The following is a 24,179-nucleotide window of genomic DNA, read 5'->3' on the forward strand; positions in this document are numbered from 1 at the left end:
TTTTAAAGAAGTACAAAGTATGTACTTGTCTGAGCAGAGCATTGGAGAAAAATTAGAGCAAGCGTTCAAGACCCACAAGCACCCAGCTGAGACTTTCTCCATCGGGAGGATTAAACGTGATTTGAAAAAGAACACACTTTTCTCTGTGATGCATGGGTTATGTAATGCCATGCCCCAAATCATATCATGTGCCACGAGAAATCATCTTAAGAGCCCGGGGAGCACATCCTGCATCGGGGGAGATACTCAACAAATTGATCATATGAGTTACAAAGCAAACAGTGATTGACATGGGTGTCATCCACTCAAACCAGTGACCCGTTTATTGTTTAACACTGGGGAGGGTATGTGCTATGGTGAACACTGTGAATTGTGTAAGACTGTTGAATCACAGACCTGTACCTCTGAAACAAATAATACATTATATGTTAAAAAAAAAAAAAAAAGAAGAAGAAGAAGAAGATAGCAGGAGGGGAAGAATGAAGGGGGGGAAATCAGAGGGGGAGACGAACCATGAGAGATGATGGACTCTGAAAAACAAACTGAGGGTTCTAGAGGGGAGGGGGTTGGGAGGATGGGTTAGCCTGGTGATGGGTATTGAGGAGGGCACGTTCTGCATGGAGCACTGGGTGTTATGCACAAACAATGAATCATGGAACACTACATCAAAAACTACATCCAAAAAAATGATGATTAACATAACAATAATTTTTAAAAAAATAAATAAAGAGATTCTCAGAATCAGCTTGTAAAATAAATAAATCAATAAATAAATAGACATTAAACACGAACATCACTGCCATCCCCAAGAATCATGTCCTTCGGGCAGATAGTGCTTACTTCCTGTTGGACGAGGAAGGTGGAGACCATTGTACAGACAGAAAATCAGGGAGTAGAGAAGCATAAGCAATGTGCATCTGGAGGAAGGTGTCAACAGAGATTTCAGGTAAGTTGCTGCGGGTCACCGGGCTGAACGGAGATTTGGACGGACCCCACCCCAGGTTCTGAGACATTCATAAATTCTCAACTTCAAGAAATATGTAGTCTCCAAGCTCAAAATCATAAGCGAAGATTTGCTGACTTTCAGTGAAAACACAGCTCCTTATGAAAACAAAGATAACATGACAATTATTATTTTGAAGATGGTTCATAAAGATCAAGTTTTTAAATATAAGCGACTTCAAATGGCCTAAGGGCCCACATGATCCAGCTCTGTCCTTCTCTCAGACTTCGCCTCTCCCCTCTCTGCTTGTCCCCTCTGCGCCAGCCACACTGGCCAACAGTTACGGGGGGCTATCCTGTACCCGGTAGGATTCTGAACAGCGTTCCTGGCCTCCAACTGCTACACGCCCCTAGCACCACCCCCCTCGATCAAAACCGCCTCCAGGCATTGCCAGAAGTCCCCTGGAGGGGAGGGAGCACCGATATTACATCCTCTGTTGTATCTTTTGCGTATGTGGACATATAAGCTGATAAGCCACTCTGGGAGAGGCATTCTGAACGTGCACTGCCCTCCGAGGAGGGCGGATTCCATCACCTAGAGGACACCTTGTGGTTTATCCACTCGGCCAGCTGGGGCAGACTGGCACGGCTTGTCATAAGATGGGGTGAAGAACTGGATTGGGAGTTTCAAGAAAGAGTTGGGGGAGTCAAAACGCTGGACCCCTCACCCCAGTGGAAACGAAAACTCAATGCCAGGTAGTTCCAAAGAGGAGAACAGAAACGTCCGATGATCTTTTTTTTTTTTTTTTTTGAGCTGTCAGTACTGGTTTGTGTGATGCAAGCCCTCCTCTATCTCACTATGAAATCTCCAGCAAAGTCCACACTGCTCAATAATGCTTTCTCTTGGGGACCCTAAAGAGATATGGAGCTCTGTGTCCAGGCTGCCGCAAGGTTAAAATAGAAACAACATGAGCAGAGGCAGAAGCCAGAGGACAAGGGGACGGTGGCCATCTGAGTTGCCCTCTGAGCACCTGTAAAAATTCTATGGACAGGGGCAGGTCGGGAGTAATGCAGCCCCCATATCACCCTGTTTCCTCCATCTCGAATATCCTCCCACCGCGCCACACCTGTCCACCCCGCCAGTTCATCAGGCCTGCCAGCTGTCAGCTTAGCCATTGCGTCCCACCCCAGGTCCTGAGGCCACCATGTTATAATAACCTGTTGAATGTCTGTCTCCCCTACCCCCCTACCCCAGCAGACTGAGAGATAATGATGACAAGGACTATCTGTTCACCCAATATCCCCATCGCCTACCTGGCCCAGGGGGAGCCATCAACATCTGTTCATGGCACAGCTGCATGCCAGATTAGCCAGAACAGGAGACACGGAGAAGAAGTAGATGCCGTCAATGCCCCACCCAGAACCTCTTTGCCAAATGGATGCACCACCCCCCAGCTCCTATGGGTGCTGGCTGCTAAGGGTTCACAGTTGCACCCTTCTCCAAAAATTGTCCTCCAAATGGGAGCCACTTGGCCAGGGAGGCTACACCCTAACCCACTCCTGGGGCAGCCCAAAGCCAGTAACTGGCTGACACTGTGGTACAGAAGTCTCGCCCCCTTCTCTCAAGATGCACCAACTCCGTGGTGCCATTTACGCTCCAGAGCTCCCCCCACAGAATCAGGCTGAAGATCTCTCCTCCGGGGCTTTTTTCCTGCCTTCTCTGACTTTTCTCACTCCCTTTCTTCTGAGAACTCTTCCCTCAAAAAAAAATCACTTGAACAAGAATTCCCACCTCAGAGAATACTAAAATGGGAATAAATCATTGTGACATCAGAGAGGAGATCATCAGAGAAACCCGGGTCTGGATCTTTCTCTACCCCTTCTTAGCTCCGTGACCTTGGGCAAATTACAATACATCTCTGAGCCTCAGTTTGCTCATCTGTAATATGGGGGATAGTCATGATACTTACTTCGTAGGGTTTTTATAATGAGTCAGTGATTTAAAGTATGTATAAAGCTTGTACCACAGTACCTGGCAGATAGTAAGCCCTTGATAGATAGCGTCTGTTATTACCATCATTTTTATTATTACTGTCCACCCAACTGAGAGTCAAATACAAAGTGCATTCCCCAATTGCATCACAATATAGTCAAACAAACAAAATCTGATTAAGAAAAAAAAAAGCCAATACCAGTAGCTAATTGTTCAAAAGGGAGAGATTAAAGCTCAAGGAAGTGAACTTTTCCTTGTTGTGGTAAAATTAAACCCAACACAGAAAAACAGGTTAATTTCTTGGGGAAAGAAAGTAATAATCTCATCACCAGGAGACACCCTATATGAGCTCTGCGAGCCTGAGACCTCCAGAGAAGCGTTTGTCAATGAGTATTTTAACACCCTGGCCTTTTCATCTACAGCCAATCAATAAGCATCTCCAGTTCCCTCTTAGGTTGTGATTAGTTGTTTTCATTATTTATGATTTGCTGCATACAGATGGGATGAAGTTTTCACAGAATCCCTAAATGCCAGGAATTAACAGCATAGAAAATTCTGAAAGGATGAGGCATTGGGCCAAGCCTTGAGGGCAAGCAAGAATAAATGACACACTGCTTTTCTCTTCCACCCACCCCCACTGCCACATCCTGGTCCAGACACCATCAGGAGCCTCCTCCCTCGTCTCCCTACTTCCTCCCTCACCCCACTGCTGTAGATTCCCCTCACAGAAGCCTCAGGAATCCTGTTAAGACGTAAAGTCTGATCATGTCACTCCTCTCCTCTAAAGCCTCCTGTGGCTCCCCATCTTCATCAGAGTGACAGCCAAAGGCCTACAGTAGCCTCAAGGCTCTACCCAATCTGTTCCATATCACCTCACTGGCTTTGCCTCTTATCACTCACCCCCTTGTTTGCTCCACCTCCAACCAGACTGGCTTCTTTGCCTTTGGCTAAACATTCCAGGTATGCTTCAACCTCAGGGCCTTTGCACTTGCTGTTCCGGTTGCCTGGGATACTCTTCCCCAGTTATTAATATGCCTCATCTTCCCACTTCTTCGGGTCACTGCTCAAATATCACCTTGTCAGTGAAGACTTCCCTGACTTCCCTATCTAAATGGAAGACACACCCATCCCTCTCCCACACTCCCTATTTCTCCTTTCTCAGTTTCCTTTTTTAAGATTTTATTTATTTATTTGACAGAGAGAGACACAGCGAGAGAGGGAACACAAGCAGGGGGAGTGGGAGAGGGAGAATCAGGCTTGAGCCCGATGCAGGGCTGGATCCCAGGACGCTGGGATCATGACCTGAGCCAAAGGCAGATGCTTAATGACTGAGCCACCCAGGCGCCCCTCCTTTCTCAGTTTTAACTTTCTCCCTAGCACCTTATTATCCCCCCCATTTAATATGTCTATCTCCCCCACCAGAAGGTCACACCCTATGAGCAGGAATCTCTGTCTTTTGTTCCTTGCTATAACCCCAGCACCTAGAAGAGTGTCTGGCACAATAAATAAATAGTAGACTAAATATAATATGTAATATAAATATAAGTAGTATCAACATAATATATAACATATAATTATATGTAAATCACATATAATATATTTAGATTATAATTCTAGCACAATGAAATAACCATTATTAATTGCAATAACATTATATACAGGATACATATTATCTTCATATTATAATATGTCACATAGAATACATGTGTCTTAGTTTGGCCCGCTATAACAAAAATGTCACAGACTGGGCGGCTTAAACAACAAAGATTTATTTCTCATAGTTCTGGTGGCTGGGAAGTTAAGGATCATGGCAGATTCCATGTCCTGGTTCATAGACCACCATCTTTTCCTTATGTCCTCCCACGGCGAGGAAGCTCTCTGGGGTCTCTCTCTTTTTTTTTCTTTAAGACTTTATTTATTTATTTATTTATTTATTTGAGAGAGAGAGAGAGTGTGTGAGTGGGGGGAGGAGCAGAGGGAGAGAGAGAATCTCAAGCCGACTCCCCGCTGAGTAAGGTGCGCAACGCGGGTCTCCATCTCACAGCCCTGAGATCATGACCTGAGCTGAAATCAAGAGTCTGACGCTTAACCAACAGAGCCACCCAGGCGCCCCTCTGGGGCCTCTTTTATAAGGACACTAATCCCATTCATGAGGGCTCCACCCTTATGACCTAATCACCTCCGGAAGGCCCCCACCTCTTAATAGCATCACCCTGGGGGTTAGGATTTCAACATATGAATTCGGGGGGGCACACAAACATCCAGCCCATAACAATATATAATACATAATAATGCATGCAATACGTAGTAATATATAAAATATATTACCTAAAAAATGAATTAATTACAAATTTTAAAAATTTTTAAATAAAATATATTACCTATAATTACAATATATAATATAATTATATCCTAAATATTATATTACAATTATAAAAAATATAAATATATAGTACATAATACAAATAGTACCATTGAAAAGTAGCTGCTCAATAAATATTCACTTAAAGAATCAATCAATTAGTTGTTGACATCCGTGCCCAGAGCAACTCTTCTGAGCACTGAACTTCCCTTCCCTCCTGCACCAGCCCCACCAATTTCCCACCAGGGCCCCACACCCCTCCTCCTGTCCCTTCCAGGTCTGTGATGGTGCTGGTCTCCTTGTCCTGAAAGCTTTCTCTACCCACAAGTCCAAATCCTAGTCCGGCTATCCCTCTAGGCCCCGTTCAAGTACACAAGGCATCTGAGAGACTTTTCTCATTATCCCAGCCTCCAGGACAATTCCCCTTGCTAACTGAGGCCGGCACTCACCCTCTCACCGGGTAAGCTGGCGTGGGATCGTGTCCAATTTAACACTTCATCACTTCTTTGATCATCCGATGTGTATTAATCGTGTCTGCCTCTACCCAGTAGAACTCAATAAATATGGGGGGGGGGGGTTGTTCTGAGAGCAGAGACCAAGCCACAGGATTTGTCCCTCCTATTTTCTTACAGCACCTAGACCCAGAGTAAGAATTCAATGAACATATCTTGAAATTTCAAATGCCCTAGGGTAGAATAAATGGTTATTCAGCAAATATGCACTCCCTCTCTTTCCCTACCTCCATCGAAGGGGTGTGTTTCCCTGCCTCTTGGGTGTGGGCTCGACCGCGGACCTGCTTTGGCAGGTGGAGTGTAAACATAAAGGCCAAGCTGATGTGGGCTTTCACAGCATCACGGTGGCTGCTGTGTTGAGAACGGGCTGATGGAGATCAAGTGGGTTGGCCCCCGGTGACAGCAGTTCATGTGGCAGAAAGTGATCAGATCCTAGAAATGGCTTCAGTGGGGAGCAGACAGGACTGGCTGGTGGACTGGATGTGGGATGTGGAGAGGGAGAGAAGAATCAAGGTGATGCTGGGTTTGGGGCCAGAGCAACTGGAAGGATGGAGTTGCCACCTGATATCGGGAAGGCTGCGGAAAGAGCAGGGGTTTGTTTGGAGACTGTTTGATTTTGAACGAATTCAGTCTGTGATCCTACTGGACCTCCCAGAGGAGGGGATGACGAGGAGCTGGCCCTGCAAGTCTAGAGTTGATGAGAACCCTCAGGCTGGAGACCATACATCTAGAACTTACACGCTGAATAGTACTTTAAGTCAGATTTAGGTGGAGAAGAGAAGAGGTCCAAGGAAGAACTGGATCCTGGGATGTCACACCTTTTAGAGGTAGAGGGACCAGCTAAGAAGACTGAGAATCAGCAGCCAGGGAGGTAGAAGGAAAACCAGGAGAATGTACTGTCTCAGAAGCCAAGTGAAAACCCAGAAAGTGTAATGGGTATTTGTAATTTGCCTCCTCAGCACTCATTCCCCTTCTTCCAGAAATTGCCCCCAATTCTCACTTGGAGATCTACTCCTTCTCTACTCAGAGCATCTGATCTGGGTAGGGCTCTACTCCCAGCTCCAAGCATTGAGCATCATGACCTAGAGCTGGTCAGTAAAAATGCTGTGTTTCACTGGCTGGCAATTGGCTTAGTGATGAGCATGTGATTTCAGCCAAATTAATCAGAGTGAATCTCAGGACTCCTGCAGAAGCAACTGGGAAACTATTTTCAGCAGGATTTGAGCTTTGTAGGGCAGCAACCACCTTACCACCATGAGAGCAGTTTATCTGTGAATGAAACCCACACAAAGAAAATAGAGTCTGGAGGTGGAGAAAGTAGATCCTGGTGACTTCACTTGAACCTGGATCAAGCCACACCTGAAGCCTAGCCTTTTGACTTGTGTGAGCTTTTTAGCCTATGCTAGTTTGGGTTGGATTGTTTTTTTAACTTGGAAAAAATAATTCTGACTAATTCAGCAAGGGAATAGATAAAATCATTAGGATATATCTATCCAATAGAATATTATTATACCACTAAAAAGAATTAGGTATATCTGTACCTGTTGACCTGGAAATATGTCCATGATCATTAGTAAGCAAAGATAAAAAAAAAAAAAAGCAAATTATACTTCACTCCCACAATGATGGCTATAATAAAAAAGATGAACAATAATAATGGTTGACAAGGATGTGGAGAAACTGGAACCCTCATACACCACTGATGGGAATGTAAAATGGTACAGCCTTTGAAAAACAATGTAGCAATTCCTCAAACTGTTCAAGGTAGAAATGACCATAAGATCCAGCAATTCCATGCCTAGGTATATGCCCAAGGGAATTAAAAACATGCACCCATACAACAACTTGTACACAAATGTTCACTAATATTGTTAGCAGCATTATTCATAATCGCCAAAGAGTGGAAACAACCCAAATGTTCATCAACTGATAACAGATAAACCAAATATGGCCTATCCATACAATGGAATAGGATTCAGCCATAAAAAGGAATGAAGACGTGATGCTCAGTGGGATCCAACGATCCCACCATATTGTGTGATTCCATTTATATGAAACGTCCAAAAGAGGCAAATCTATAGAAACAGAAAATAAATCAGGGGTTACCAGGGGCTGGGGGAAGGGTGAGGGGAAAGAGGGAGGAACTGCCAATCAGCGGGGATAAAAATGCTCTAAATTTAGATTGTGTTGATTTAGATTAAGGTTGCGTAACCCTATCAATATACTAAAAACATTGAATTGTACCCTTTAAATGGGTAAATTGTATGGTATACGGCTTATGTCTCCATAAAGCTGTTCTTTAAAAAGCAAACTGTAGAACAATGCGTGTAGTATGATCCCACCTTGCTAATAAATAAATATGATAAAAAGCAAGACAGCAGCATGTCTGAGTCTCTATGTTACAAGATGGAGGACATTTCATTCCACAGATCCCTCTTGAGATGAGCAATGGATTTGCAAGGAAGAAACATTTCAACAATGACTTGGGGAGGGTAGGAACCCAAGGCATGCCCAACAAGGAAGATGGGGTCCATGTAGTAGAAGAAAGGAGACTTGGGAATTTAGGAGGTGGAGAAGGTGAGACTGGGCATTGCTGGAGGGAAAGGATAGAGAAGAAGCAGCCCCAGCAGAGACAAGGCCAAGGGCAGGACCTGATGCTGGTTGGAGTGCGCCTTCAAGGGATACCGGAACATGCCACCCCAAAAGATGCCTCTTTCAATTATTTTGAGCTAAAGGCCATTAAAAACCAGCAGACATAGGAAAAGCCCCAAAACCAGGACACATGTTCTCTTTTTGTAAAGGAAATTTCCATTGGTAGAGGTGTCTCCCTCTCCTTAACTCTGGTCAGCAGTGAAGGCACCCTTAAATCTGCATAACAACCCTTACTAAACAACCCTTGTTGATCATTCTTCTCCTGCTCACCTTCCCAAACTTGCCTCCCTCTCAATAAGCCCCAAACCAAGCCCCTTTTCCTTTAGCTGAAGAGAGTCTATCAGCCCAAGCTCTAACTGGGCGTGGCCGTATGTTACATACACTGCACATGTTACTAAACTTCTGTTTGTTTTTCTCTTGTTAATCTGTCTCTTGTTCCAGAGCCCCAGCTGAGAACCTAGAAGGGTGGAAGGAAAAGGTTTCATGTCGTCCCCAACCCCTTGCAATATAATCCCTTCCTCTGCCTCCACTAAGTAGGTCCCAATTAACTCCCTAGGGCTTTTGTGCCCATGGACAGATTCTTCTGCAAGAACTAGAAGATGTGCTAGGTTCTGCATTTGGCCTGGGGAAAACCACAGAGCACCCCAAGACCTGGAAGCTGACATGAGGGATGTACATATAGGCAAGGATAGAAAAACTCAGGAAGGATAGAGTCCACACCAATAACAGTGGTTAGTTCTGTTGGTAGGATGGACAGCGAAGAACAAGAGGCCTTTCATTTTGTTTCGTTTACATACTTCTGTCTTGTTTGAACTCGTCACAACGAACATGAACTATTCTGTCCTTCCGAAAAGGTAAAAAAGGCAATTCAAACGCCACCTCCTCCAGGAAGCCTCTGAGGCAGACAAATGGACTCAGTGTTACAATTACACTGTTCCTTCTGCTATTTCAGTGCTTGCCATGTGAGGAGAATTGACTGCCCTGGTTGCCCCGGAGGGCAGAGGTTGTTAATCTTGTCTCTCTGAGACTGAGCCAATGAAGGGAACTTAGTAATGCTCTCTAGGGAATGAATGTATGGGTGCTGAGTGAGTGAATGAATAAGCTCAGCTCTGCCCACAAGCAACACTGGATCCCACCAGGTTTTGCCCAGGCTCGTCCTACTAAGACAGCTAAATGACAAGAGTGGCCATTTGGGGATGCTGGGCACCCCCCCTGCAGGTGCCTGAGATTAATTACACAGCCACCAACACCTCCCCAGCACGGATTTGCAAGTCTTAATTACATGCCGGGGGACCAGCAGGAGTGCTCAGTCCCCAACCCAGACACCTGAGTCTCTGGTGTTATTCTTAGCCCCCTTTCTCTTCTCCTTCCGACACCTCCAGCTCCCAAAGGAAAGCGAGGGACAAAGATGGAGCAGAAATGTGCCTCAGACAAGGAGGGAGCAAGGGCTCAGCTGCAGAGGGCACCTCCACTTGGCTTCAGACCTCAGGGCCCACAAGGGGAAAAATGTCTTCTTGTATTTTTAGGAAATGGCTCAGCCAGAGGTGGGGGGGCTGGGTCCTTGGCCAGAGTCAGATCTGCATTACAAACACCTCTCAAAGCCCCCCAGGAAGATGGGATGTTTTCAACCAAGTCTGTTCTCTTGGCTGAGCTGAGAGGGACTGGAGGCACATTGGTCTCCACCAACCTCCTGAATTATAGCTACTGGATCAGCATTTGACCGCTGGTTTCAGGGCATGTGACTGATGACTGGGCGGGGGGGGGGGGGGGGGGGGTCATGGGGAGAAGAAGCCCAAAGAAGTTGCTCCCAGAGGAAAGAGAGTAGGGCGGATGACTGAGAGGGTCCTGGGGATAGTATCCAGCCTCGGTTTCCCCCGTCTCAAACAACAGATAATATAGAGTACCCTTGAAGTACTTACTAACTTTCAGGCATCATGCTAAGGGTATCACAGACTCTCTCTTCATGTTGACAAAAACCCCATCTGCAGATGATAAAACTGAGGCCCAGTAAGGTTAAGTCACTTACTCAAGGCCACACCGCCAGGAAGTACATGGGGGGAGCCAGCTTGAAATCCCAGAGCCTTCAGCTAGCAACAGTGGGTAAGGGACAGTTCTTCAGAGGCAAACAGTTGGAGAAGGTGGGACATGACAAAAAGCAGGCAGCAAATACGAAAAGAAGTCACAGAAAGACAAGGTCCAGCCACTCCTCAATTGCTCTAGGACCTGCCACGCTCCACAGCTGAGATCTCTCTGGGGCCCTGAGAAGAGCTGACTGGGCATGGACACCCTTCCCTTCTCGGCTCTGGCTCCCTCTGGCTCCGGGTGGCCTGATGCTCCCCAAACTGTTACCATGGAGACTTCTCCTGTGACCAGAGCAGGGAGCTGGGGCGGCAGGAGGCTGAGGGCTAGGGCTGGCAGCAGGTCTGAGTGAGCGCTGGGGGCCCTGGGGATGCGGTGCCAGGGTCTGCCAGATGGCTGGGGGCAGGGGGCCAGCCCAGCTCCATAAGGCAGGTCCCCAGTGATGCCAGGGTCTGCCAGGCTCTCCGCAAAGCTACCGAAAAAACAACAACAAAAAGCACAGAAACACACATTTTTCTGTCTTTAATCATGCCTTAGCTGTTCGTGCAGCACCTACTGGGTGCCACATGCCATGCAGGGGGGAGTAACGGGGAGCGCACGGATCCTCTGAAACTCATCCATGACTCCCCACGACAGAATAAGTCCCCCCAAATAAAACAGCATAAAATCCCCCCAATAGAGAGGATATGAATTAGCCCAACAAGAAGTCACTCCTGGGCTGGCTTTTATTTGGGGGTTCTTGAATTGTCATGCACTAATTTTCATATTAGCACTAATAATAATAATTATCAGCGGGTGGCAGCAGTACTGACAGTTGACACTGAATCCACACATACTCTGTGCCAACACGAAGGACCTGATACACATCAACTCCTTTCACCTTCACTCCTGTTATTATTATCCCATTTCACTGATAATGAGTTGAAGCTCAGAGAGGTTCATTCTTCTGCCCAAAGACATTGGTGTTTGGTGACAAGACACCAATACATCTGGTGTGTATTCGTTTCCCCTTGTGATGGCAGTGGGCCCGCCAGATAATCCAAGAGGATCTCCCTGTCTCAAGATCCTTAACTTAACCATATCCGCAAAGTCCCTCTTGCCACATTGGGTAACACGAGTTTCAGAGATGAGGACGTGGACATATTTGGAAGCCGTTGTTCGACCTCCCACAGCTGGTGTGGCCGAGCCCGGATTCGAACCCCCAGGGATGACGGCAGGGTCCAGTCTGTGAACGACCAGGCCAGCGAGAGCATCTCTGACTCCTCGTTCTCGGGTCGGGGAATGCCTGTGCTCTCCAACCAGCACGCTTTGCGGCTTCTCAGATGGCCGGGCCTTAAACGTTTAAAACTCGGCGTGGAGGCTGCATTCACAGATCAGCACCCTCGTGCATCGGTCTGGAGCATCCATTCAGCAGAACAAGGAAGACCATGGGCTTTGGAGTCAGACAGTCCCGCGCTTCAATCTCCACGTTGACCTCTACCAGCTCTGTGACCTTGGGCATGCACTCTGCCCTCTCTGGGTGTCAGTTTCTCCATCTGCAAAGTGGGCATAATTACCCCCACCTCCCAGGGCTACCGTGCAGGTGTGATGAAGCTGTGGACAGAGAGGGCTTCACACACCCAGCACAGAGTTGGTGCTCAATAGACAGAAATTATTGTTGAAAAGGTAGAGCTCAGTCACCAGCCCGCGCTTCGGGATCACCTTGTTTATAAGCAGCTGGAAGCTCTCCTTGGCTTTCACCCGGAAGATCTTGGAAGTTAAAAAGTAAAACCCTCTCCTTGGGCCGGACTCCTCCTGGGACACTCTCTGGGCCCAGACCCTCCTCAGGGAGCCCCAAGGACAGACAGGAGAGCCCCAATCACAGGTGAAAAGTTTACCAGAACAAATGCAAAATGCTAGCAACTTCCTGAGAGGCAGAGACAAGAGTTCCACCCTGCTTCCCAGCCCCACTAAGGGGGTGTGCGTTCTGAGAACCAGGGTAACAACACATTTAACCCCAATCACACCAACAGCCTCTCCAAAGCCAGATATGCGACGTGGAAAATACTCCTTTCGGCCCGGACAACGCACGAAAGGCTGTAATTAAAAGGCCCCTGGAGTATTTCCAAATGAATAGCCCACCCCCCCAAAAAAAATATTTTGACAGGCGGGGCTGAATTATTCAGTAGACATTGCTCCTTATTTAAAGCAGAGCGTGGGTTGGCAAGAGGTTGTTTTGTTTCCACTTTATTTCTTCACTGGAGTCTTTACAGTCCAGATTTCATTATAGTTCCAAGAATGCCACGATGCAGATCCGGGGAAATCTGGGAGCAACAGCGAGGATGCTTGCGGATGCACCTATATTTGACAAATGCTTCAGCCACTAGCCATATGCACATCCATTTAAATTAAGGAGTAGGAGGGACAGTTACCCTATTGCAGGCTGCTAATTTCATTGAGAGGACTCTAATTATTTTTCCTTTTTTTTTTCTCCTTCCTGGGCAGAACAATGCCAGTTATATAAGAGTATTTCTATTTGCTGGAATTAAACATGAAGTACGAAATGATGGCAGTGATTTATCTCCAAGATGCTCTGGATGGGATGAGGAAGGATCTCGTCAGGGCTAAAACACTCCCAGAAGAGAGGCAGAAACGACTTTCCTAGAGCAGAATTCTCACCTTTCCCAGAGTAGTAAAAAGAATGTTCAGCTGACTCTACCTGATTGTGGTAGTGGTTACATGACTGCATTCATTTGTCTGAACTCATAAAACTACGGGACCGTGAAGCAGCCCTATCATATTAAAATGAAAAGATATAATTGCAACTGATAAATAAAACTGATTAACAAACTAAAAGGTAAGAAAGAAAGCATGCTTGGGGATCTGCCTAAACTGGTCCCTGGGACTATTTCTGCTTCCTGAAAAAGCTTAATTCTCTGGGTGTGGCTTGAACCAGTATTTATTGAGCACCTACTAGGTTCAAGGCACTGTTCTAGGCATTGGGAAATCAGCAATGAATGAGATGACAAAATCCTTGTCCTCAAATAATTGACATTCACCTGGGGAGAGACAAACTGTAAACAAGAAAGTATATACATACATCATAAGACAATCTCAGACAACTCTAAGTGTTATAAAGACAATAAAATAAGATAATGGAATGCAGAGGGACTGGATGAGGAGCTACTTCAGACAGATCAGAAACTTCTCAAAGGAAGAACGATTTGAACTGAAATCAGAAGGACAAGAGGGGCCAGCCAGAAGGAACAGCAAGTGCCAGGGCCCTGCAGTAGAAAGAGAGAAGACTGGTATAGTGTGGCTGGAGCCAAATGAGCCAGGGTAGGGTGATGATGGAGAAGGGGAGTGGGAGAAAAGGAGATGGGAGAGGTGGGCAGGGTCAGATCATTCCTACCTACTAGGCTGTAGGGAGAACCTGAGTTTTATTCTAAAGGCAATGGGAAGCCACTGGTTGTTTACATTTCAAACAAGCACGCAAAAGTGCAAGCAACAATTACTCCAGGGGATCAGGGCACACTCTGCGAGGTATGTTAACCACAGACAGCAGGACCCTCTGTCCGCTATGTGTCAGACCTGTCTTGGCGATTGATTTTCCAGAAAGTACAGTTGGATACTTCTAAACAATAGGATACAAATGGCAGGTTGGTTTGGGGGGCATGGTCTGTAATTTATTCAAGATCTATTACCAGGCACCTAGTCTAAGCACTGGGGATAGAGCAGTGCAGAAAGCAACTCAGTCTGTCCTCACACAGAGTTCTGTCATCAATGCCAGAAGGCACAGGGGAGGGGAAGTACCAGAGATGTGCGAGAACCAATGAGGAGCAACTAATGCAGACATGAGGAAATCTGGGGAGGCTTCTCAGAGGAGGTAAACTGAAGGAGGTAAACTGAAGGAGGTAAACTGACAGGCAGAAGGTGAAAGGGGAAAAGAAATGGCATTCTAGATAGCCAGAATATCATGTGCAAAGGCCCAGAGGTCACAAGGGAAACCAAAGAGACATGGTTACAACTTGACTGGAATAGAGAATGAGAGAATATGTGAGGGTAGGGTGGCAGCAGGGCCTCGTAAATCCCATTGAAGGACTTGGAATTTATCCCAGGAGTCCTAGGGAGCCATGGAAAAGATCCAAGCCGCGGGAGGACTGGACAATCAGATGTGCATCTTAGAAAGATCAAGCTGTCTGTAGGTGGAGAAGAGACTGGCCGTGGGTGGGGTGAAGAGAGAGGCTGGGGGCTCCAGGAAGAAGGTGGCACGGTCATGCAGGTGAGAGACTGTAGGAACCCCTCCTAGAGAAGTAACACTGCAGATGGGAGAGGAAAATGGATTTGTAAGCCATGGATGAGGCAGATTCAACAGGACTCACGACGTGGATGCTAGGATGGGGAGAGGTGGGGTCAAGGATACACCCCGAGTTTCTAACTTACAGATTAATTGTATAATGGTGCCACTGGATGTGAAACTGTCTTTGAAGGGTTGGGTAAGATGATGCCTATGAAACACCTGGACGTGCATTGTCCAAAATGGTAGCTACAAAGCACATGTGGCTACGGAGTACTTGAAATGGGGCTAGTATGACTGAAGACGTGAATTTTTCATTTTATTTCATTTTAATTGCAAAACCGAGATCCGATTTGGCTACCAGAAAAGTTTTAAGTACGTTCAAGACTCAGTTATGTGAATCTACTTTGCCAGTTGTAAATTTTATGAAATCTAAATCCAGATCAATTATCTCCGATGAAAATTTGGCATCCAAATTGAAATGTGCTGTAAGTGTAAAGTACATACTAGATTTCAAAGATTTATACAAAAAAGAAAAGGATCATGCCTCTGTTTCAGGTCTCTCTTCAAAGCAGACTGGATGTTGACAACAGAGGCTCAGGCCCTTGGGAATCACGACTACTTGCTTTCCACAAGCCAACTGGCATTTGCCTGGTCTTAAGTCCTAGCATCTCAGATGCCGGTTTCCGCAAATATCCTAATGAATTAACATGTCATTTGAAAGCAGAAGTCCTTATAATTAATGAAACAAATCATTAACCCTGAAAACAAAAGTGTTTCCCAAAGCACAATACATGAATTTGCTAATTTAACGCAATAAATACTTACTAAGAAACTACCACGGACAGGACACTCGTTAACACTATGTATTCATTAACTGTTGCTATGTAACCAACCGTCCCAAACCTCAGCCAACAACGATTTACTTCTCATGTACACACAGGTCAGCTGATTCAGGTTAGGCTCAGCCGGGGCGGCTCTGTTCCACAGGTCCCTCCGCCCCTTTGGACCTGTGGTCCCATGACTTCCCCCTTACTCCTTGTACCAAAGGAAGACATATTAGCTGACCCCAAAGCCCAGGGGTGAGGAGATACGGGGTGTCCCAAAAGTTTTAGTGCAGCTTTAAGTTTTGTTTTGTTTTGAATTTTGAGTGCAGCTTGAAGTTTTCAAAACTTTGAAAGTATACATACTACAAACGTAGAAAACCCATCACTTGAAATTCTATTTAACTTTTCTTTTATGCTTATTTAGTACTGTAACTTTGAGTACAAAACTTATAATTTTTTTTTGTTTAAATCTCTCTGATTGAAGATGACAAATGTTGACCCAAATGAATCACTTGCAAAGTCACATGAGCAAGGGCTTGGCCATAAGAAAGAAGAAAGAACTCAAGTCAATGATGCAGCTTACAAAGAGGAGTGTGCAAGGAGCTTGCACTCTGGTTGGAATGTTGGGTGGAGGAAGGTGGGTAATGATGATATGTGGGACAAAGAAACACAAATAAACAAATATTTTTAAAATGTTATTTTGGACTTCTATTTCTGAAAATAAACATGTGCCAGACAGCATGCTGTTCCATAGACATCGCTTTGCTTACTTCCCACAACAAAATGAAATAGACAGATGCTAAATATGAAGATCAGAGAGGGTGAGTGGCTTTGCCAAGATCATGCAGTAAGTGACTAAATCCAGATTCAGTCCCAGATCTGATTACAAAGCTTGTACTCTTAATTTCTTGACTAGATACTGAGTTCCCAAAATTAAACATAACAGTAATTCAAAGGAGAGAGAAGGAATTGAAAGTCTTCATGAAAGAGAAACCCTTTTTCTCTGGGTCTCAGAAGTTTGAGTTTGTTAAAAAGAAAACCACAGGTCCAAAATGGCGTCACTTAGTCCAAGTCACCAAACCGGAGCTTAATACCTAACCAAATTGCACTTTCAACCTCCCCCAGAAATGGAGTTCTAACTGATTAGTCGGGAATTTTCTGGTCAGCACCAATAATGTAATCTGTCACATGGGTCCTCTCCGTCCCCCAAAGAAGATGAAGTAATCCACCTACTAAGACCTTTTTGTCTCCAAATGAAGGTGACCTCCCCTGAAGGAGGTCCTCTTTTCTGTTTACGACTTCCTTGTCCTGCCTTTAAAAACTCTTCCCTCTCTGCAGCCCTTTGGAGCTCCCCTCTACTTGCTAGGTGGGATGCTGCCTGTTTAATGATTAAATGATTACTAATCATGTAATAATAATTTAATAAGGGCAATTAGATCTTCAAATTTACTGGGTTGAATTTTTTTTTAACAAGTTTGATGCTGATAAGTAAAAAAAAAGGGGGGGAAGGAGAGGCGGAGAGACAAAGAAAATGGGGTGAGCAGAGTGCGTCAGCGTGTGGAGGCAAAGTTTAAAGTCCCAGGGCACACGCAGGAATGACAAGCCACCCACTTTGGCTTCCCAAGAAAGCTGAGATCAGATTCCGGGCTGAGGAGTCTGTACTCAACGCCATAGAGGTAATAGGGAGGCGCTGAAGGTTTTATAGCAAGAAAGTGAGCTCAAAGCAAACTGCCTTTCTGGTTAGCCATAAAAGGAACAGCACACTGAGCAAAGAACAGTGTATTTAAGAGAGAAGAGCCCAGGCCAGAAGCACAGCTAGGCATTTGTGGGGCAGGAGAAACCCAAGAAGAGAAGCCAAGAACAATACTGTTCACTGGTGGTGGTGAGTTTCACCAAGACAGAAAAAGCATTCCCTCGGGGGTGCCTAGCTCACCTTCAAATCCCTCAGACACTCAAATTCAGGTAAGTGATTAAAAAGCACTTTCTATTACTGAGTGCTTTTCTCTCTCTCTCTGCTATGCCATTTGGTATGTCTTCAAATTAACATAAAACTGCATTAGCCAGTTCCCTGAGCCAATGGGAAGGGAAAGAAATCCCTGGTTGCTTTTTACTATGCCCTGTTAGAGTGCAAAGGGAAAAGAGGGGGAAATTATGTACATCAGTATATTGCTCAATCCCTGCATTAAAAAAAAAAAATTCTGAACAATCCGTCTGGCTTCTGTTAATTCTGTGCAACTATTATCTAAAATTATTACAGCAAGCAAAGGCAAGCAGGAAATAATGAATAGATTTTTTAAATAAATAGTTTGGGTGTGCTGCATAGGCAATCCGGGGGCCGTGGATTGTTCGAGCTGAAAGGAACCTCAGAAATTATGCAATCAAACCCCCTCATTTTATAAGGGAAAGTAGCCAAGAGGCCAAGCAACTTCTCCAAGTCCCACAGCAAGCCGGGATCCTGGTGTGTGGGAAAGTGGCTTCTATAAGGGCAGATGTGTTTAGAAAAGTCAGGTGCCTCTGAGTGTTGACTGTCTGCCACTCATGAAGTTACGCACTTTTTATGAATTATCTAATCTGTGTAACAGTCCAATGAGGTGGGTACTTTTTATCCCCATTATACAGATGAGAAAACCAAGATTCGAAGCAGTAAAGTTGCTTGTGCAAGGACCCACAGCTAGTACTTGGTGAAGCTAGGATTTGAACCCAAGTCTAATACAGACTTATGCTCTTTTCACAAGAATATATGCAAATTAGAATATTAACTCTGAAGAAGACCAGCATATGCCACCCCAGAATATCCCACCCTGGCATAAAGATGAGTTTGAGCTGAAGGCAACTGAGAAAACAAGACACAGGAAGAGCTCTCTGCCCTCCGACTTTCTGACTCAAAGCCAGCCATACATTTCCCTTTGTAAATGTGACATAAGTTTCCATTTGTAAAAATTTCCCATACCAGGAAAAGGAAATCACCAGAGATGACTTGAGTCTGCATAATGAACCCTACTAAACAACCCTTATCCATTATACATTGCCTAATCACCTTCCCACAATTTACCACCCCTAGGGGCCCAAACCCCCATTTCCTTTGTCCAGTCACTTCTCCCCAATTTATTACCCTTTGTTAAAATAAGTCCCCAATCTAATCTCTTCTTTGGGTTTTTACTTCTTTTCTATGAAACCCTGTGCACATAAAAATATTAATATGAATAAAATGCATATGCCTTTTCTCCTGTGAATCTGACTTTTGTCAGTTTAATTCACAGGCCTCAGTGATAGAATCTAAGAGGGTGGAGGAAAAGATTTTTCTCCCCTACAACTCCAAGACCACAAGTTCCCATGGCTCTCCCCACTGTAGGACCCAGCAGGAACACAGAGGAGCGGCCTGTGGGGGAGAAGGAGCCAGTGCTAACCAAGTACTAAGAGAAGGAAGATACATAAATGATGGCTCAGCACCCAGCTCATCCAGAAGATTAGATCACTTGCCCCCACTTTATTAACAGGGTTTTGGGGAGAATCAAGTGATATCCTGCATATAAATTAGCTTTGAAAACTGAAGAATTATACAATGGATAAATAAACAGACCCTTATTATTATTTCATCCAAAAATTACCCAACAATCTCAAAGACCTGAGAGATCATGAAGAATCGGGAAGAGAACAAGAAAGCTCTTCGAGCACTCCAAAATGTTACAAATGCTACCTGTTAAAGGAGAAATCCCAAATTCACTCAGATCCTACTGACTCTTGATTTACACACAATTCACACTAAAAGTTACAGGGAGAAATCAGAGTATAGTGAAAAGAGAAGAGTGTGGAGCCCCCTAGGCTTGCAGTTGAATCTGACCTCCACCACTTACGAGCTGTATCAACTTCAGCAGGTCACCACGCCTCTCTGAGTGTGCTGGTTTTAAAATATGTCTACTGATTCACTGATATTCCCCTTTTCAAGAGGTAGAAGCTACTTCTCCACCCCTTCTAACAAATAGAATAAAGTAGAATTGACATTGTACAGCTTTGAAGACCAGCTCATAAAAGGCATTATGGCTTCTATCTTTGTCTCTCCTGGATCACTCACTCTGGGGGAGGCCAGCTTCCATCATGTGAGGTCACACAGGCAGCTCTATGGAAAGGCTCACGAAGCAAAGAACTGAGGCCTCCAGCCAACAACCACATGAGTGTGCCATCTTGAAAGTGAAATCTCCAGCCACAGTCAAGCCTTCAGATGACTGCAGCTCCTGCCACATTCTGCCTGCAACCTCATGAGAAATCCTCAGCCAGAACCACCCAGCTAAGCTGCTCCTGAAAGACTGACCCTCAGAAACTATGAACAATCATTAATGTTTGTTGGTTCAGGCTGCTACATTTTGGGTTAATCTGTTACGCAGCAGTAGATAACTAATACACCAAGCCACAGTTTCTCCATCTGTAAAATGGGAATGATAACAGAGAATAGAGAACACAAATAAGAATATGTAAGATGTCTTGGAGATGCCTGGCATATGGTAGTCAAATATATGTTAGTTTCCTTTCCCACTTTTCCCTCGATGACACCTGAGAGCATACCTGCAGAATGGGTGGAGAGCTGACCTTCACAATATGGAGAAAAGTGAAGTTGTTTCTGTGACCTCTTTTAGAAAGCAAAACAATTTTTAAAGCAGGTGATTCTTGGAATGACTGTCCTTAAAATCACCCTCAGTATGGGGTGCCTGGGTGGCTCAGTTGTTAAGCATCTGCCTTTGGCTCAGGTCATGATCCCAGGGTCCTGTAATCGAGCCCTGCATCGGGCTCCCTGCTCAGTGGGAAGCCTGCTTCTCCCTCTCCCACTCCCCCTGCTTGTGTTCCTGCTCTCGCTATCTCCCTCTCTGTCAAATAAATTAATTAAATATTTTTTAAAAATCACCCTTGGTAAAATAGAAGTTTTACTAACACACTAGCAAATACTGAAGCACACAATCCTTGACTTGGGACAGATCAAGGTTCCAGGTTATCAGCTCTGCCACTTTACCAGCTGTGCACCCTTGGGAAAATTACTTAACCTCTTTGAACCTCGTGTTCTGCACATAAATATAGATGACCCCAGGGGGGTATGTTTCAGTCACCTGGAAAATATACTTATTTTGAACTCCTATCTTGGCATTCCAGATAGAAGGGCCAGCTGTTGCAAGACCAGAGCTGACTGCCTGGCAAATGTGGCTCCTCCTGTTTTCCACAAACCAATGCGTGCGCACACTCACACACACACACACACGCACACATACTACTAGGCAGTATGCTGGAGGGAGTGAAGGTAGGGTTAGGTAATATCCCCTTTTCCCTTCAAAAGTGCTTTTGCTACTCATTTTAATCAAGCTTCACTTTTATAAGTATCTTGGAACTGGAGTGGGGGAGCCCCACCATATACTGTGACTTGTCTAAGCCCTACCCTTATTAAGGTTGGCCCCATTTCTGTAGTAATGCAAATGCCTCTCTCCTCCTGCCCCCTCCCCCCAATGGAATAAAAGAGCCAATTGGGTGCCTGGGAGTGTTTGGAGGGGGGCAGGTCACAAAGCCAGGCAGGTAAAGGGTAATTAAAACACTGGTGGAGAGGAGCACCTGGGTGGCTCAGTCAGTTAAGCATCCAACCTTTGATTTCAGCTCAGGTCATGATCTCAGGTCCCTGAGATCGTCGAGCCCCACATGGGGCTCCACACTGGGCAGAATCTGCTTGAGGATTCTCTCTCTCCCTCTCCCTCTGCCCCTTCCCCCACTTGCACTCTCTCTCAAATAAATCTTAAAAAAAAAAAAAAAAAAAGGTGGAGAAAGCTGGGCCCCTTTAACATGCAAATTGAGACCCCGGCTGCCCAGAAGCTCAGTTTTGAGCCAGGTGGGCTGGGGTCTTTGTTAGCCAGGCACTAGAAAGAAATGGAGGTGGTTGCAGAGAAAGTGTGGGTTCAGGAAGGTTAAAGAACCTGGTCTGGGACAGGGGAGCTCAAGAATACAGAGGGAACCCCCCAAACGCTCTCCCCATGGCTAGGGTAAAATTTTTTAAATTATTATTACCTACCTGAGGCATATTTCAAAAGGCATAAAGAATAATAAATGCCCCCAGCAGCAGATTAAGAAATAAACATCCCCAAAATATCTGCAGACTCTCATATGCCCCTCCACACCCATACCACCACTGCCCCCACAGAGGGAGCACAACGTACAAACACTGTGAATTTGGTGTTCCCCAGGCATGTCTTTGTATTTCTACTACCTATTTGTGTAATGTGTATGCCTAACCTGATAAAATTGCTTTGCATATTTTTTTAAAGATTTATTTATTTGAGAAATAGAGCGTGCACGCACAAGTGGGGAGAGAAGCAGAGGGAAAGGGAGAAAGAGAATCTCCAGCAGACTCCCCACTGAGCACAGAGCCTGATGCTGGGCTCAATCCCAAGACCCTGACGCCCAAGAGCATGACCAGAGCCAAAATCAAGAGTCGGATGCTTAACCCACTGAGCCACCCAGGCGCCCCGCTTTGCATATTTTTAGACTTTATGTAAATAATATTCCATGTGCATTTTTGTGCAACTTTCTTTTATTGCTCTTGACATTATGTCTTTTGGAGGACTCACCCCTGCTGATTCACAGAGTCCTAGCTCATTCATTTTCAGTGGCATAAATCTAATGTATATATCCACTTTCCTGTTGATAAGGAGCTAATTTACATCCCTAACCCCAAATATACTGTGAAAAAGATTATAAAGGGAAATGGAATGAAATATTGAAGGCGCCTGTTTTTAGAGTTCTGCTGTATGAAATGAGCCAAATATTTTTCATATCTACCTCAAAAGGTTGCCATAAGGATTAAGGAACATGATGATAATAAAGTTAACATTTATCAAGTGCTTACGCCCCGTCCAGCTTCAGGCTTAGACCTTCGCATTTATTGTGCATTTGATCTTCAACACAACTCTGTTGAGGGAGCAGCTAATCTTGTCCCATTTTACAGATGAGGAAACCGAGGCTCAGAGAAGAAGACATACTGCTCGAAGGAGGCAAGAGTGTGACTCAGAGTCCCTGAGAACACTTAACTCTATACCCGAAACTAGAAAAGGACTTGGGGCAGAGTCTGGCACAGAGGGAGCACTCACTAAATGGTACTTGTTGTTATCAGTAATAATGAACCATTTTGAAGCCAGGCAGGATTATCAGAGCTAGCATTAATTATTCAGCTCACCTGGGGACAGTGACTTGCAGTATAGTCTATATTTAAATTAAGAGAAAAAAAATAGATGATTGAGTGAATCAACCTTTCCCAAAATCTGATTCTAATTATACCCCCAGGGAGTGCCCTAAATCCACAAACACTGGAAAATTTGCACCACTCTGATTTAGAATATGTGTTATGCAACCTTGTTTCACTAGACTGAAGGTTCAGGGTTCAGAAATAGTGCACTGATTTGAGGATATATGCCATACCAGTGTTTGGAAGAAAGAATTTTCTCTGCACTTCAAGGTCCTTCTAGCTGGACTAAGAATCAAATTGACATGAGGCAGATTAACAGGAGAAAATCAAATTTAATAGCATATGTAGGAGGAATCCACACAGACATGGAAATTCCAAAGACAGTGAGGCAACATGATGCTTCTATGAGTTAAGGAGAGGGGTGGGAATCTGAAGATACAAAGGGGAGATAGACCATTAGAAGGAAGATGAAAGGAGCTATCTGGAAATACCTATTATGCAGGTAAGTGTCTTAGGTAAAGAGGAATCTCTGTGAATAGCTCTCTTCCTGGTGGTGCAAGCAGGCAGTTGAGGGAAAGGTAAAGAGATTTTCCTGAATCTGGTGGGTTTTGATTGCGTTTAACTCAAAATAATGTTCATACGAAAGGGGCCCATCTTGGGGCAGCCCACCCTTAGCCCTTACACCAGGCAAGATATGTAGTGCTGAAACCTCCATGCATATTAACTCATTCAGTCCTCACAGCAATCCAAGAGGTAGGGACTGTTGTCATCCCATGATACACACACCAGAGGCTGATGCTCAGGGGCTTCAAGCCACTTACCTAAAGTCACTGGGATAGTTGGTGGCTATGACATAATAAGACATGATATTTGGTCTCTGTCCCCAGTTCCTGACACTGAGCTCCTAAAACCCTTCTGATTTCCTGAGTGATGAGGTGCTAGGAGCCTCTTTTATTATAGTTGGTCTTAGTCTCCTGTTCCTGACACTGGAGCTTCTAAGACCCTTGGAATCTTCACAGTGATGAGTGTCTTTTTGTATGTTAATGAGATGACTGGTGGCTGGGGGCCCCTACTTAGCTTCAGGATGGGGGCTGGTCACCAGAAAGACCAAGGCATGATTAGAGGGTTGGAACTTTCAGCCCCAACCCTTTTCTCAACCTCCAGGGAGAGGAGGGGACTAGAGATTGAGTTAACTGCAATGGCCAATGATTTCATCAATCATGTCTATGTAAAGGAATCTCCATAAAAACCCTAAACAGCAGGGTTCAGAGAGCTTCTAGATTGGTGAACACATCCATATGCCAGGAAGGTGGAACACCCAAAATC

General features: G+C 45.0%; 2 protein-coding genes across 3 annotated transcripts in view; one reads left to right on the plus strand and one right to left on the minus strand.

Annotated features, from left to right (window-relative positions):
- Nucleotides 1–13,800, plus strand: part of DDX54 (DEAD-box helicase 54) — a 424,174-nt gene extending 410,374 nt beyond the window's left edge. Inside the window, exon 21 of the transcript XR_013443502.1 lies at nt 13,790–13,800. The gene's annotated coding sequence lies outside the window, so the exon portion shown is untranslated. The remainder of the gene's footprint in view (nt 1–13,789) is intronic.
- RPH3A (rabphilin 3A) overlaps nt 1–24,179 on the minus strand; it is a 254,656-nt gene that overhangs the window by 216,692 nt on the left and 13,785 nt on the right. The gene's annotated exons all lie outside the window — the stretch shown is intronic.

This window comes from Halichoerus grypus, chromosome 13 (assembly GCF_964656455.1).
Source record: "Halichoerus grypus chromosome 13, mHalGry1.hap1.1, whole genome shotgun sequence".
In the NCBI taxonomy this organism is placed as follows: Eukaryota; Metazoa; Chordata; class Mammalia; order Carnivora; family Phocidae; genus Halichoerus; species Halichoerus grypus.